Below are 13,920 nucleotides of genomic sequence, written 5' to 3'. Positions count from 1 at the left end.
CCACCTGGCTACAGAGGCGCCGAGTTGAAGTTATATTATAAGGTGATGTGTAAGTAAAGCATTATTTCTACAACACAAGATTTTGTGAAATTTGATTCGATCGTGGCCTCAATGCTTCCCCATGAAGTAAATCGCGTGACAGTGAATAAACTTCCGCAACTTAGTTTTTCACAATTATCTCTCCAAGAAAAATATGCGATTAAAAAAGAAGGCCGCCCCACACCAAAGATTCAAATAACTCAGTGGGGAATAAGTAATAATAAGAAATATATTCGCAGTTTTGAAACTGAATGGTACCAAAGGAAAAGTTGGCTTTGTAGTTGTGAAGTTAAAAACACACTGTTTTATTTAACATGTTTACTGTTCGGAGGTGACTTAACGTGGACAAAAATGGCTATACAAACATATACAGAACGAAAGCAAAAACTAAAACATTAGAGTTCAAAGAAACATATTGATAATGTGATTTCACTATCGCTTTTAGGAAATGTAAACATTAAACAACAGCTTAATGAAGCCTAAAGACTTTCGATCTGCAAACATAACAGAAAAGTTACCAAGGATCGTGAGGTATTATATAAAATAACAGACTGCATTAAATTTTGTGGACAGTTTGAGATTCCTTTATATGAACATGACGAAAAAGACGATTCTAAAAATGCAGGAGTATTCAGAGGATTAATAAATTTCGCCTGTACATTAGATTCCAATTTAAAGAACCATTTAGAAAATAATGCAGCATTTAAAGGCATTTCTAAAACTATACAGAATGATATTCTTGACTGTTTGCTGCAAATATGCCGGGATGAAATAAAAAGAAAAATTAAAGAAGCTTCATTCGTAGTTGTCGTGGCTGATGACACAACAAATGTTTCAGAACATATACAAAAGGTAACTGTTCTGAAATATGAACTGAATGGAGACATTTTTGAGCATTTTTGGGTTTTTTTTCACTCCGGAAAACCAAATGGCAGACGAAATATTGAAGTGCATTCTAGATCAGTTAGACATAATCCTTGAAATAAATACTCAAAAACTGGTTGCTCAGACTAAAAAATAAAAGAAGCATACAAAAATGCATATTTTATTCACGGCTATGCACACCAACTGAATCTGATGACGAAAAATGTAGCAAGATTCAAGAATATTCTTTTCGAACCTCAGGTCAAAACCAACATTTTTTTCGAGATCACACAGCATGTCTCTCTTCTCAGAAAGCATATGGACAGCCCTGTTGCCCGACCTTCCCCTACAAGGTGGTACTTCAATATATTAACCGTGAACAGTGTTTATGAAAATTTTGAATCCTTAAAAAAGTGCATCTACAAGTGACAGCAAATGCAGATAAGATGATTTCAGAAGCAACTGGAATTTTTCACATCTTGAATAATGAAAAATTCGAGTTTTGGTTAGAACTTTTCGCTCATGTGGAAGTTATTTATAATCAAATGCAATCTCGAGAAAATGAGACATTCAAAATAAATGAATATATAGGAAACTTTAAGAATGCCATTCTAAAAATCAGGAATTTGATGTACTGTGAAAATCCTTCAAAAACAATCATGTTTGAAGCAAAGGAAATATGGGACTGTATAAGTTTGTTTGTTTGTTTGTTATTTGGTTTTTAGGAGCATAAGCAACTAAGGCCATATTGCTCCGGGAATATGCGGTGATTATTTCCTGAACTTTCCGCATCCTCCGTATTTGGTGGTGACGGGCTCGAACCACGGTCTAATCAAGAAGCATGTGCTACGCACTGCTGCTCCTTCCCACCTGGCTACGGAGGTGCGCCCTGACTATATAAGTGTTGACATAGGTGAAAGATATTCTTTTACAAAGCAATTAATTGCTGCTAAATTGTTTAACAAGGAGAACTTTGTTATTTTTTGTACGTAAATGCCCATGGAAGAGGTTCATGAGACTATTGAGGCATATCAAACGATTGAAAGAGAAAAAAACTTTTAGGAATTACAAGTTTTTTATAGCGGAAATAATCTACACAATTATTGCAAATTAATTGACTTGCTGAAATTTATCTCAGAACTTACAAAACTCATAAAAGTTCTTCTGACCATTCCGATTACTACTTCAGACTCTGAACGTTGCCAATTGACATAAAAAGAATAGAAACATTTTTAAAGAGCACTATGAATCAGGAAAGGCCAAATCTCAAGCAATGCTTTCAACAGAGAAAAGCTTGGTCAACAGTGCTCCAAACTTGAATGAAAAGTTATTAATCTACTTTCAACAAATAAAAACTGAAGAATGGATTTTGTTTTTTAAATAAAAGTTCAAGTCTGGTAAATGTCTAGTTAATGTTTTGTAGTATTTTTAACTTACTTATTATTATTATTACTGTATACTACATGCCTTATAACCAAGGCAATTTAACGTAACTTTAAGACATAGACCCCCAAACATCAAGAGTCACAAGACGCCACTGTGTATATGTAAAGAAATAAATTGAGCTACAGATCAGTCTATTTTATATTTTATTATGGGGACACCATTAAATTTCTTTTTATTTAGCCTTCATTTTCTAAATTATATTAGGAATTTTGCTTCAACAGTACCCTCCTCTTCATTATTTTTTCTCCCCCTTCTTTTGCTTTCTTTATGTGTTGTTTTATCAGTTAAGAAGCACAGCAGGATCATCTAGAACAGGGGTCCCGAAACTATTGCCCCAAAAAAATTTATTCGACTCGTGGATATTTCAATTAGATTGTAAAAATTAATGTTTATATTAGATCACAATAAAATAAATGAAAAACACATTTTATAGATTACTTTAACATTCATCGGTAGATTAATAGTGTTGATGCCCCTGTATTGTCAGCTTAGTCTCGTTAAATATTAATTCTGTTATTTCCACTCAAAGCTATTCTTTGAAACATCATTAAAATAATCCATTACTCTTGACCCTGGCCATTAAATAGCAATAGGCATTAGAGATACTAATTAGGGATTTCCTAATCCCTTGCCAGCCTGCACACTAACCCTGATGTCCAGAGTATGGGAGCAAAGGTCACCCTAGGCTTCACAACACAAGAATCCAGGATCCTGATACTCATAACCAGCAGCAGCATTGTCTGATGATTGGTATCGGTAAGATCCTGAACAAGACTGCACATGAACTCTGATGTTCAGAATATGCGAGCAAAAGTGACCCCTGGCTTCTCTATACAAGAAGCCTGGATCCAGGATAAAAACATGACACAATCCTCTCGGTTAATGGAGTTAATCCCTCTGCTAAAAGTTAACTGCTGGCAGCCTGTATGCACATAAAGTTTCTGGTAGCATCAGCAAGGAGGCTGTCGGCAGTTATGAATTTAATCTCTTTGTATTATCTTAGATTTCCTGTTGTCTATTGTAACAGCAATTCAAAACTTAATACTTTAGAACTGTAATTTGCAAATTGTAATATTGGTAATTGTAACTGTAACATAGTAAAATATTCAAACTTGGAGCCCTTTCTGTTCTCCCCACAGCATGGTCTGATGATGGGTATCAGTAAGATACCCGAAATGTCACCTTATTAAACTATATTATAATTAATAATATAGTTTTATATTATAATATAAAACTATATTATTAATTATAAGTAGTAGTAGCAGTAATAGTAATGGCATGTGATGCAAGAAACCAAGTGTATGAGTTTATGCAGCATCAGCCAAAAAAAAAAAAAAAAAAAATCACACCATTCACTCCAAATGCCTGTCCAGTTCCTCCTTAAATTTATTTAACCTATCAACTTCCACGATCACAGATGGAAGTTTGTTCCAGCAATTAACCACCTGCTGGCTAAAGGCAAATTTCCGCACATCTATTCTACATCTGTCTTTTTTTAATTTGAATTTATGCCCCCTCAGGTTCGTAATCTGAACAAGTGGAAGAATCCCATCAGGATTTAACGGGCTCAACCCATTCAATCAGATCACCACGCAGGTGCCTAGTCTCCAGCCACTGCAATTTACAGAACCTAAGCCTCTCCTGGTAAGAGGATCCCTTCATTCTCCTCACCAATCTTGTTGCCCTTCTCTGTACACGTTCAAGCAAATCTACATCTTTCCTAAAATGAGGCCTCCAGACCTGTACACAGTACTCAAGGCGTGGCCTGACCATTGCCTTATACAGAGGAACAATCACCTCCTTTTCCCTGCTAGCAAAATTCCTATATATCATTGACAAAACCCCATGACATGCCCTGGCAGCCTGTCTGCACTGTTCAGAAAACTTCATATCTGACTGCACAATTACTGCCAGGTCTTATTCATTTTCTACCACCTTAAGTGTAGTGCCACACAGTTGGTATGTTTCTCTGGGGTTTCTTCTACCCATATGAAGTTTAACCTTGACAATTTGCATTTGTCAAGGTTAAACTTCAGTTGCCACTTCTTAGCCCATTTGCCCAAATTTTCTAGATCCTGTTGCAGTAGCACACTGCCATTACTGTCATTAACAACCCTGCCAACCTTTGTATCATCTGCAAACTTCGACACTAAGCCTGATATACCTTCATCAATGCCACTGATAAATAGACAAAACAACAGAGGACCCAACACCGAACCCTGTGGGACTCCACTAATAACATTAGCCCACGAAGAGCAGCACCCATTAATTACCACCCTGTGTCTTCTCCCACTCAACCATCCTTTTATCCATTGTAGCAACTTACCCTTAATACCATTCTGCTCCAATTTGTACAATAATCTTCCATGCGCAACAGTGTCAAAAGCTTTCCTGAAATCCAAATATATGATATCAAAATTATTTTTTTGCATCCAGTTCCTTTGTAACAACATCATAATATCCTATCAAATTTGTCAGACAAGCCTTTCCCTTAACAAACCCATGCTGTGTCTGAATTATTGCTGCAGTCTTGTCTAGATGATCCTGCAATGCATCTTAAACCAGTGACTCATTATTTTACCCCGAACAGAAGTTAATCTAACTGGTCTGTAATTACTCGTGTCACCTTTTGATCCCCCTTTATGAATTGGGGATACATTTGCACATCTCCAGTCCGTGGGGGACCTCCCCTGAGTCTAAGGATGCACTCATAATTATGGCTAAGGGTTTGCTCAGTTGCTTTGCCGCCTCGTTTTAATATAACTGGATTGATCCCATCCACCCCAGGTGCCTTTCTTATGTTTAACTTCAACAATTTCTCCTCCACTTTCCTCTCAGTTATTACAAAATCATTAAGCACCCTGCTACAATTTGATAACCTTCTGCCATTTTCAAACCTTAATAACTCCTCATGTGTGAATGTAGATGCAAAATACTCATTCAGTTTGTTTGCTATATGATCAGGATCATCAACAGTCGAATCATCGATATCAAGTAGACCAATCAGATTCATCCCCTTCCTTTTAGTTTATATAAGTAAAGATTTCCTTGCTGTTTTTCTTAGCATCCTTTGCCAAAGATTTCTCGTAATCTGTCTTCGCCTACCTAACCTCCTTTGTGACCTGATTACAGACTAGCTTATATCTGCCATAGGTTTCTGAGTCACTTGATAATTTATATGCATCCAATGCATTTTTATTCTCTGTCACAAGTCTCATTAGTTCATTTGATAACCATTTAGGCCTAAACCTTGAACAATATTTCTTAACAGGTATGAAACTTTCAGTAGTTTCCAGGATTAATTCCTTGAATGCTTCCGATTTTAAAAACTGTCTGAGACCACTGTACTCACCTTTACGGAAGCAAAAACCCTTTCCTTTACCCATTATGGTAATAATATCTTTAAGTAAATCGCACATCAGTACATTATGATCACAACCACCTAGTGATTCCTTTATCTGCAAATTCTTAATACACGAATGATCACTGCTGATAACCAGATCAACAGTATTACCCTCTCTGGTTGCCTTTCAAACAAGTTGCTGCAGAAAACAATCATCCAATAAATACACAAAAGTCTTACTAGTGTGTGAGTAACCAACCCACAAGTACCAGTCAATATCTGGGAAGTTAAAATCCCCAATTAGAAGACATTCAGATTTACTAGTCCACTCTATTTCTCTGTACAATTGCTCATTGTACTTATTCGAGTCATTAGGCCTATAACACACTCCTAATCTTAATTTTGCTTTTGCAGTGCTTATGTCACACCAAACTGACTCAACAGTGCACTGTTCATCTATATCAACTGGATGCACTTCTTTTGATTTTATGTTTTTCTTAATTAACAGCATGACACCTCCTGACTTCCTATCTGTCTATCCTTTCTATACACATTGTATTCCCCAAATTCTGCATTTCTAATATCAGTGTGACACCACGTTTCTGATATCCCAATAATATCTGCCTTTGATGTCTTGACCAAAACTTCAAATTCATCAAATTTATTTACTATACTTCTAGCATTGGTATACATGCAACTATTCCTATTCCTAGTTACACTGACACATACCCACGTATTTTTAGCATTAGTAGAGGCATATGATGCAAGAAAGCAAGCTTATTCAGCATCAGCCAAAATAAAAGAAAAAAAAAAAAAAACAACCACTACTCCCATTTCACCCCTCAATTCGTTCGAAATACCTGTCCAGCTGAGCCTTAAATTTGTTTAGGCTATCAACTTCAACAACAAGCGATGGAAGTCTATTCCACAAACCAACTGCCCGCTGGCTAAAGGCGAATTTCCGCACATCTATCCGACATCCGTCCTTCCTCAATTTGAATTTATGCCCTCTCAGGTGATTATTCTGAGCAAGAGGAAGAATTCCATCGGCATTGAGCATGCTCAAGCCATTCAAAGCCTTGTACACCTCTATCAGATCACCTCGGCGATGCCTAGTCTCCAGGCTCTGTAATTTGCAAAACTTAAGCCTTTCTTCGTAAGAGCAACCCTTTGTTCCATTCACTAATCTTGTTGCCCTTCTCTGTACTCGTTCCAGCAGCTCTACATCCTTCTTGAAATGAGGCCTCCAGACCTGTATACAGTACTCAAGGTGTGGCCTGACCAATGCCTTATACAAGGGAATAATCACATCCCTGTCCCTGCTAGAAAAATTCCTGTATATCATTGACAAGACACCATGAGCTACTCTTGCAGCTCGTCTGCACTGCTCAGAGAACTTCATATCTGCCTGCACAATTACCCCCAGGTCCTTTTCATTCTCTACCACTATCAGCGTAGTACCACAGAGTTGATACGTTGATCTGGGGTTACTGTTTCCCATATGTAGTACTTCACATTTGTCAATGTTAAACTTCATTTGCCACCTCTCAGCCCATCTGCTCAACCTTTCCAGATCCTGTTGCAGCAGCATAGTATCAGTAGTGTCCTTAACAACCCTGCCAACCTTTGTATCGTCTGCAAACTTGGACATTAAGCCTGATACACCATCATCAATATCATTTATAAATACAGAAAACAACAATGGACCCAACACTGAACCCTGAGGAACTCCACTAATAACATTAGTCCACATTGAGCAGTGTCCATTGATTACCACTCTCTGTCTTCTGCCACTCAACCATCCCTTTATCCATAGCAGCAATTTGCCTCGAATGCCACACTTCTCCAATTTGTGCAGCAGTCTTCCATGCGCAACAGTATCAAAAGCCTTTCTAAGATCCAAATATATAATATCAAAGTTATTCCCTGCATCCAGTTCTTTTGTGACTACATCATAGTATCCAATCAAATTGGTCAGACAAGACCTGCCCTTAACAAACCCATGCTGTGTCTGAGCTATAACTGAATACTTGTCCAGATGATCCTGCAGTGCTTCTTTAACCAGTGCCTCCATTAATTTTCCTGGAACCGAAGTTAAACTAACAGGTCTATAATTACTTGTGTCAGCCTTTGATCCTCCTTTGTGAATTGGGGTTACATTTGCACATCTCCAGTCCATGGGTACCTCCCCTGAGTCCAAAGAAGCTCTCATAATTATGGCTAGGGGTTTGCTTACTTCCTTTGCTGCCTCCTTTAATATAACTGGATAGATCCCATCCACCCCGGGTGCCTTTTTTATGTTTATCCTCAACAATTTCTCCTCCACTTTCCTCTCAGTTATTAGAAAATCATCTAGCTCACTGCCAATGTTTACTTCACCTACGACATTCCCCTTCCTGAATAACTCCTCATGTGTGAATGTAGATGCAAAATACTCGTTTAGATTGTTAGCCACCTGAGCTGGATCCTCAAATGTTGAACCATCAACATCCAGTGGACCAATCTGATTCATCCCTTTCCTTCTTGAGTTTAAATAGGTAAAGAACTCTTTTCTGTTTTTCTTTGCATCCTTTGCCAAGGATTTCTCATAATCTGCCTTTGCCTGCCTAATCTCCTTTGTGACTTGGTTACAGACCAACTTATATCTATCATAGGCTTCCACGTCACCCATTAATTTGTATGTATCCCATGCATTTTTCTTCTCTGCCATATGTCTCATTAGCTCATCTGACAACCATTTAGGCCTGAACCTTGAACAATATTTCTTGGTTGGTATGTAAAGCCTGGTAGCTTCCAAGATTAGTTCCTTGAATGCTTCCCATTTTGAATTTGCTGTTGGTAACATCATCAGTTGGTCCCACTGTATAGAATTTAAATACTGTCTCAGACCAGCATAGTCTCCTTTACGAAAGCAAAAACCCTTCCCTTTACCTCTGATGGTAGTTACCTCCTTGAGTAAATCCCACTTCAGCACACTGTGATCACTGCCACCCAGTGGTTCATTTATCTGCAGATTCCTAATGCATGAAGAATCACTACTGATAATCAGATCAAGAGTATTACTCCCTCTAGTTGCCTCCCGAACATGCTGGTGTAGAAAACAATCATCCAATAAATCCACAAAAGCCTTGCTAGTGTGTGAGTGACCAACCCACAAATTCCAGTCAATATCTGGGAAATTAAAATCCCCCATTATAAGACTCTCTGATTTACTGGCCCACTCTATTTCCCTGTACAGTATCTTATTATACTCATCAGAGTCATTAGGCCTATAGCACACTCCTACTCTCAATTTTGATTTACCTATGCTTATGTCACACCAAACTGACTCAACACTGCACTGTCCAGCGATGTCAACTGGCTTCACTTCCTTGGATTTTATGTGTTTTTTAACTAATAGCATAACCCCTCCTCCCTTCCTATCCTGTCTATTTTTTCTGTAGACATTGTACTCCCCAAATTCCAGTTCTGCATTCCTTATATCTGTGTGACACCACGTCTCTGATATCCCAACAATATCTGCCTTTGATGTTTTGAGTAATACCTCAAATTCATCAAATTTATTTACTAAACTCCTAGCATTAGTGTACACGCAAGTATACATGCACCTGTTTCTATTCTTAGCTACCCTACCACAACCCATGTGTTTACTTGTACCGCAATGACTTCCAGCAGTCTCTGAAATATCCTGCATCTTGTTTTTCAGGCTTCTGCTCATTCCAATAGAAGCAGTGCAAGAATCTCTTTCACCTCTGCCCGTGGCTACTGTTAATCCATTAGTCTTTGTCTCCCCCCAAGCTAGCAGTTTTCCGACCCACCTAACACTGCCTCGATAGCATCAGCAAATATTCTTGCACCCTTTCTATTTAAGTGTATCCCATCCCTGTAGAAGCAATCTCTCCTGTTAACAAGTACAGTCCAGGCTGAAAAAAATTCTACCCCTTCAGCCTTGCACAATCTTTCCAGGGCCGAATTGATCGACAAGGCTCTCATCATATACTCCCTCCTATCGTGTCTGGGCAGAATTGCAGACACTTTCAAATTCAACCCTACTTCACGGCTTTTTTTCAACAGTGACCTGTACTTGTTAAGTAATTCCGCTGGTCTCCTACTCTTAATATCATTAGTGCCAACGTGTACAACTATATCACCTTTTGTGCCCTTAAAAGATGATATCTGCTCTACAACGTCATCAACCTTTGCCCCTGGCAGACATACCCTGGTCCTGTTCCACCTATCCTTTTTACAAAGCATGTTCCCCGTTTCCCTGACAATTGAGTCACCAACAACTACTAGTTCCTGTTGGACCAGCGCATTCTGCCTTGGGGGCTGCCTCTGTGTTGCAAGATGACCAAGTCCAAGCTCTGGTGTTGATGTGGGCAGCTGAGAGCTTGATGGGCCCCTCAATTTATTTCCTTCGAGGGCATCCACCCTGTCCTTCAAGGTCTCATATAGGGCCATAACAACGCCGAGTTGTCGCCTAATTTCCTTGCACTCCTTGCATCGTGCACACACAAAGACATCCCCCATGGCAGTATCATGTCCCGTACCCGATTGCTCCGCAAACATCAAGCAAACAGTGCATCTTAAAAGGCCGTGATTCAGGGGGCAACCGCCCCCCTCAGTTCTCCCCTGAGTCACAGCACTCCCATTAGCTTGAGCCTTTTGCTTTGCTGCTCTGGTCAGAGTCATGATTTCGATTTAAATGTCAATAAAATTACAATTTCAGAACAAAATTAAAACCTTAAACTTGTATCTTAACACAGTTATAACGCTATATTTATTTTTCGGTATCGAGTGTTATCTACGAGTTCCCTTTATATAACTTCCGTATCAAGTATGTATTAATTATTTGCTACGTTTGTACTCTAAGTCGTTATATATATATAGTTAAAAGTACAATTTAATTGACAATGAAGTTTAATACTATCGCGTTCAAAGCTAATGCTATCGAAATCCGGATATGCTGTATCGCGCTTCAGTAACGAGTGTTATCTACGAAATCCCTTTATATAACTTCTGTATCAAGTTATGTATTAATTATTTATTTTTACTAATTATTTATGTTCCGTAACCTAAGTGGTTATATGTATAGTTAAAATTACAATTTAATTGCCAATGAAGTTCGACAAGATTAATAGATTTTACTGATTAATTTTCACGTAGCAATGGCGGCCGTTTATGAACGGTAAACACGTGGATTTGATACCCTTTCCGATACTAAGTAATACCTACAAAATCTCTATCTAAGTTATTTTAACTTTAAGTACCGTAAATAGGAATATAAAGCTACTCTAGAAATAAGTTAATATGTCAATTTAAACTAATAAAGCAGAAAATAAATCAGAAAAAACTTCTCTATTCCAAGAGCGGCAGAAAGGCACGTCCGCACAGGAAATCATGCAATGGAAGAATTGCATGATTTCACGATGACTGCCATCAGTCCCAGAAACCCCCAGCACCCATCGCTCCAGATCACTACTTATTGTAGTATAAGTTGTGCAAATTCACCTTCACCTCCGCCTGCGGCTACTTATAACCTTTTAGTCTGTAAATCCCCCCAAGCTAGCAGTTTTCCGACCCACATAACACTGCCTCGATAGCATCAGAAAATATTCTTGCACCCTTTCTATTTAACTGTATCCCATCCCTGTAGAAGCAGTCTCTCCTGTTAACAAGCAGACCACGCTGAAAAAAAATTCTATCCCTTGAGCCTTGCACATTCCCTCCAGGACCAAATTGATTGACAAGGCTCTCATCATGTACTCCCTCTTATCGTGTCTGGGCAGAATTGCAGACACTTTCAAATTTAACGCTGACTCACTACTTTTTTGCAACATTGACTTGTACTTGTTAAGTAAATCTGCAGATCTCCTACTCTTAATGTCATTGGTGCCAATGAGTACAACAATATCACCTTTTGTGCCCTTAAAAGATGAAATATGCTTCACAACATTATCAACTTTTGCCCCTGGCAGACATACCCTGGTCCATCTATCCTTTTTACACAATATATTCCCCGTCTCCCTGACAACAGAGTCACCAACAATAACTAGTTCCTTTGGGACAAGCGCATTCTGCTTTGGAGATTGCTGCTGTGTTGCCTGATGCCCAGGAGTGAGCTCTGGTGTTGAATTGGGCAGCTGAGAGCTTGACGGGACCCTCATGTTAATTTCTTCGAGGGCATCTACCCTACACCTCAAGCTCTCATAGATGCCCAGTAGAACGCTGAGTTGATGCCTAATTTACCTACAAGAATACCGGATAATCCTAATCATACAGCCAATACGCTTGATCTTTTTCTCACAAACAACCCTTCTAAGTACACGGTCAAAGTGAGAGGTCCTTTAGGCACTTCAGATCACAACTTGGTGATTGTCTCTTCTCCAATGGAACCTTTATCTCGTGGCTATTCCCAACCTCGTGTTGTTTGGCATTACAAGAATGCAAAATGGGATGACCTACAAGACTTCTTTTCTTCTTTTCCTTGGTCAGATTGCTGTTTCAAAAGTTCTGAAGTCAACGTTTGCTCAGATCATGTCAGTGAAATTATTCTTGCAGGCATGGAATCCTTTATCCCACACTCCACTTTAAAATCTCGTCCTTTTTTAAACTTTGGTTTTCCAATATATGTGCTAAGGCTGTTCAAGAGAAGAATGTTGCATATCGTAATTGGCTTGTTTCTAATTCTTCAGTTTCATTTTCTGCCTACACCAAAGCTCGCAACAATTGTAAAGCAGTTATTAACCAGTCCAAACTAGAGTTTGAACAGGCTAAGAGTAGAAAACTTGCTTCTTGCCCTAATGGTAGCCAAGCATTCTGGTCTCTTGCCAAAGCTATTGGCGGCATCTTTTACCCATCTCTGCTCCCACCTCTGTCCAAACCAGATGGTTCTGTTGTCACTTCAGCCAAGGATAAAGCTGACCTGCTAGCCTCCCATTTTTCTTTCAATTCATGCATTAACGATCTTGGTAAAACCTCCCACTATTCCCAACACGCTCCATTCAATGCCTTCTGTGGTCTTCCGTCAAAAGGATTTTGACGAATCTCGATGCTAAGAAAGCTACCGGTCCTGATGGTATTTCTCCACCTGTTCTCAAAACCTGTGCTCCTGAACTTACTCCTATTCTTTGCCGCCTTTTTTCACTTTCTTATTCCAAAGGTGTTTTTCCTTCTGCTTGGAAATTTGCTCATATCCAGCCAGTTCCTAAAAAGGGTGACAAATCCCTCCCATCCAATTATCGTCCCATTGCAATTACTTCTACTCTTTCTAAAGTAATGGAGAAATCAATTAACCGCCAAATTTTAAACTACCTAGAAACATTCCGTCTGATCAACAATCGCCAGTATGGATTCCGTCAGTGTCGATCCAGTGGTGATATTCTGGCTTATGTTACCCATTTATGGACTAATTCAATGGATAGGTTCGGTGAAACACAAGTAGTTGCTCTTGACATCTCAAAGGCTTTCGATCGTGTTTGGCATAAAGGTCTTCTAAACAAGCTTCCATCTTATGGTTTTCCAACTGTTTTTAGTAATTGGTTATCCAGTTTTCTCTCTGATCGCTCACTGAGGGTAATGGTAGATGGCTCTCTGTCTTCTAACTTCTCCACTAATGCCGGTGTTCCCCAAGGTTCAGTTCTTTCCCCCTTGTATATTAATGACCTTCTTCCATTGACTGGAAATCCTATCCATAGTTTTGCTGATGATAGCACATTGCATTCCACTTTCCATTTTGAGAAACCTTATCCTGCTCCTGCTCAATCAGCTTCAACTTCTTGAAAATCTGCTACCAATTCTTAAAACGCCAATCTTCAGGTAATTCTCCAGCGGGGCAAAGACAACTTAGTTGATTTCAACCCTTCTAAAACTCAGTCTTGTCTTTTATCTCACAAAAAGTATTCTTCTGCTCCTATGCTTATCTTTAGTGACACTCCGATTTCTAGGCAAAATGATATATCTCTTTTGGGGATTACCCTGACTTCAAATCTCTCTTGGCACAAGCACATTACAAATATTGCTTCTTCTGCATCTAAAAAACTTGGTTTTCTCTTTTGCTCTTGGCGTTACTTTTTTTCCAAACAGCTGCTCACGCTGTATAAATCGCAAATCCACCCTGCCATGGAATATTGTTCCCACATCTGGGGTGGTGCTCCCAAAACCTCTCTCAGGCTTCTTAATTCCATTCAGAAGAGGGCAGTTAGGTTAATTAATGACTCATCTCTAAC

The 13,920-nt window shown here is 38.9% G+C and overlaps 1 protein-coding gene across 3 annotated transcripts in view; it reads right to left on the bottom strand.

Moving 5' to 3' along the window:
- LOC150077535 (uncharacterized) overlaps positions 1–13,920 on the bottom strand; it is a 441,090-nt gene that overhangs the window by 348,080 nt on the left and 79,090 nt on the right. The window lies entirely within an intron of this gene.

Source organism: Mastigoproctus giganteus, chromosome 12, assembly GCF_048544385.1.
Source record: "Mastigoproctus giganteus isolate SK-2022 chromosome 12, ASM4854438v1, whole genome shotgun sequence".
Lineage (NCBI taxonomy): Eukaryota > Metazoa > Arthropoda > Arachnida > Uropygi > Thelyphonidae > Mastigoproctus > Mastigoproctus giganteus.
Note: the sequence above shows the minus strand (reverse complement) of the source record. Positions and strands in the feature narration are given on the sequence as shown.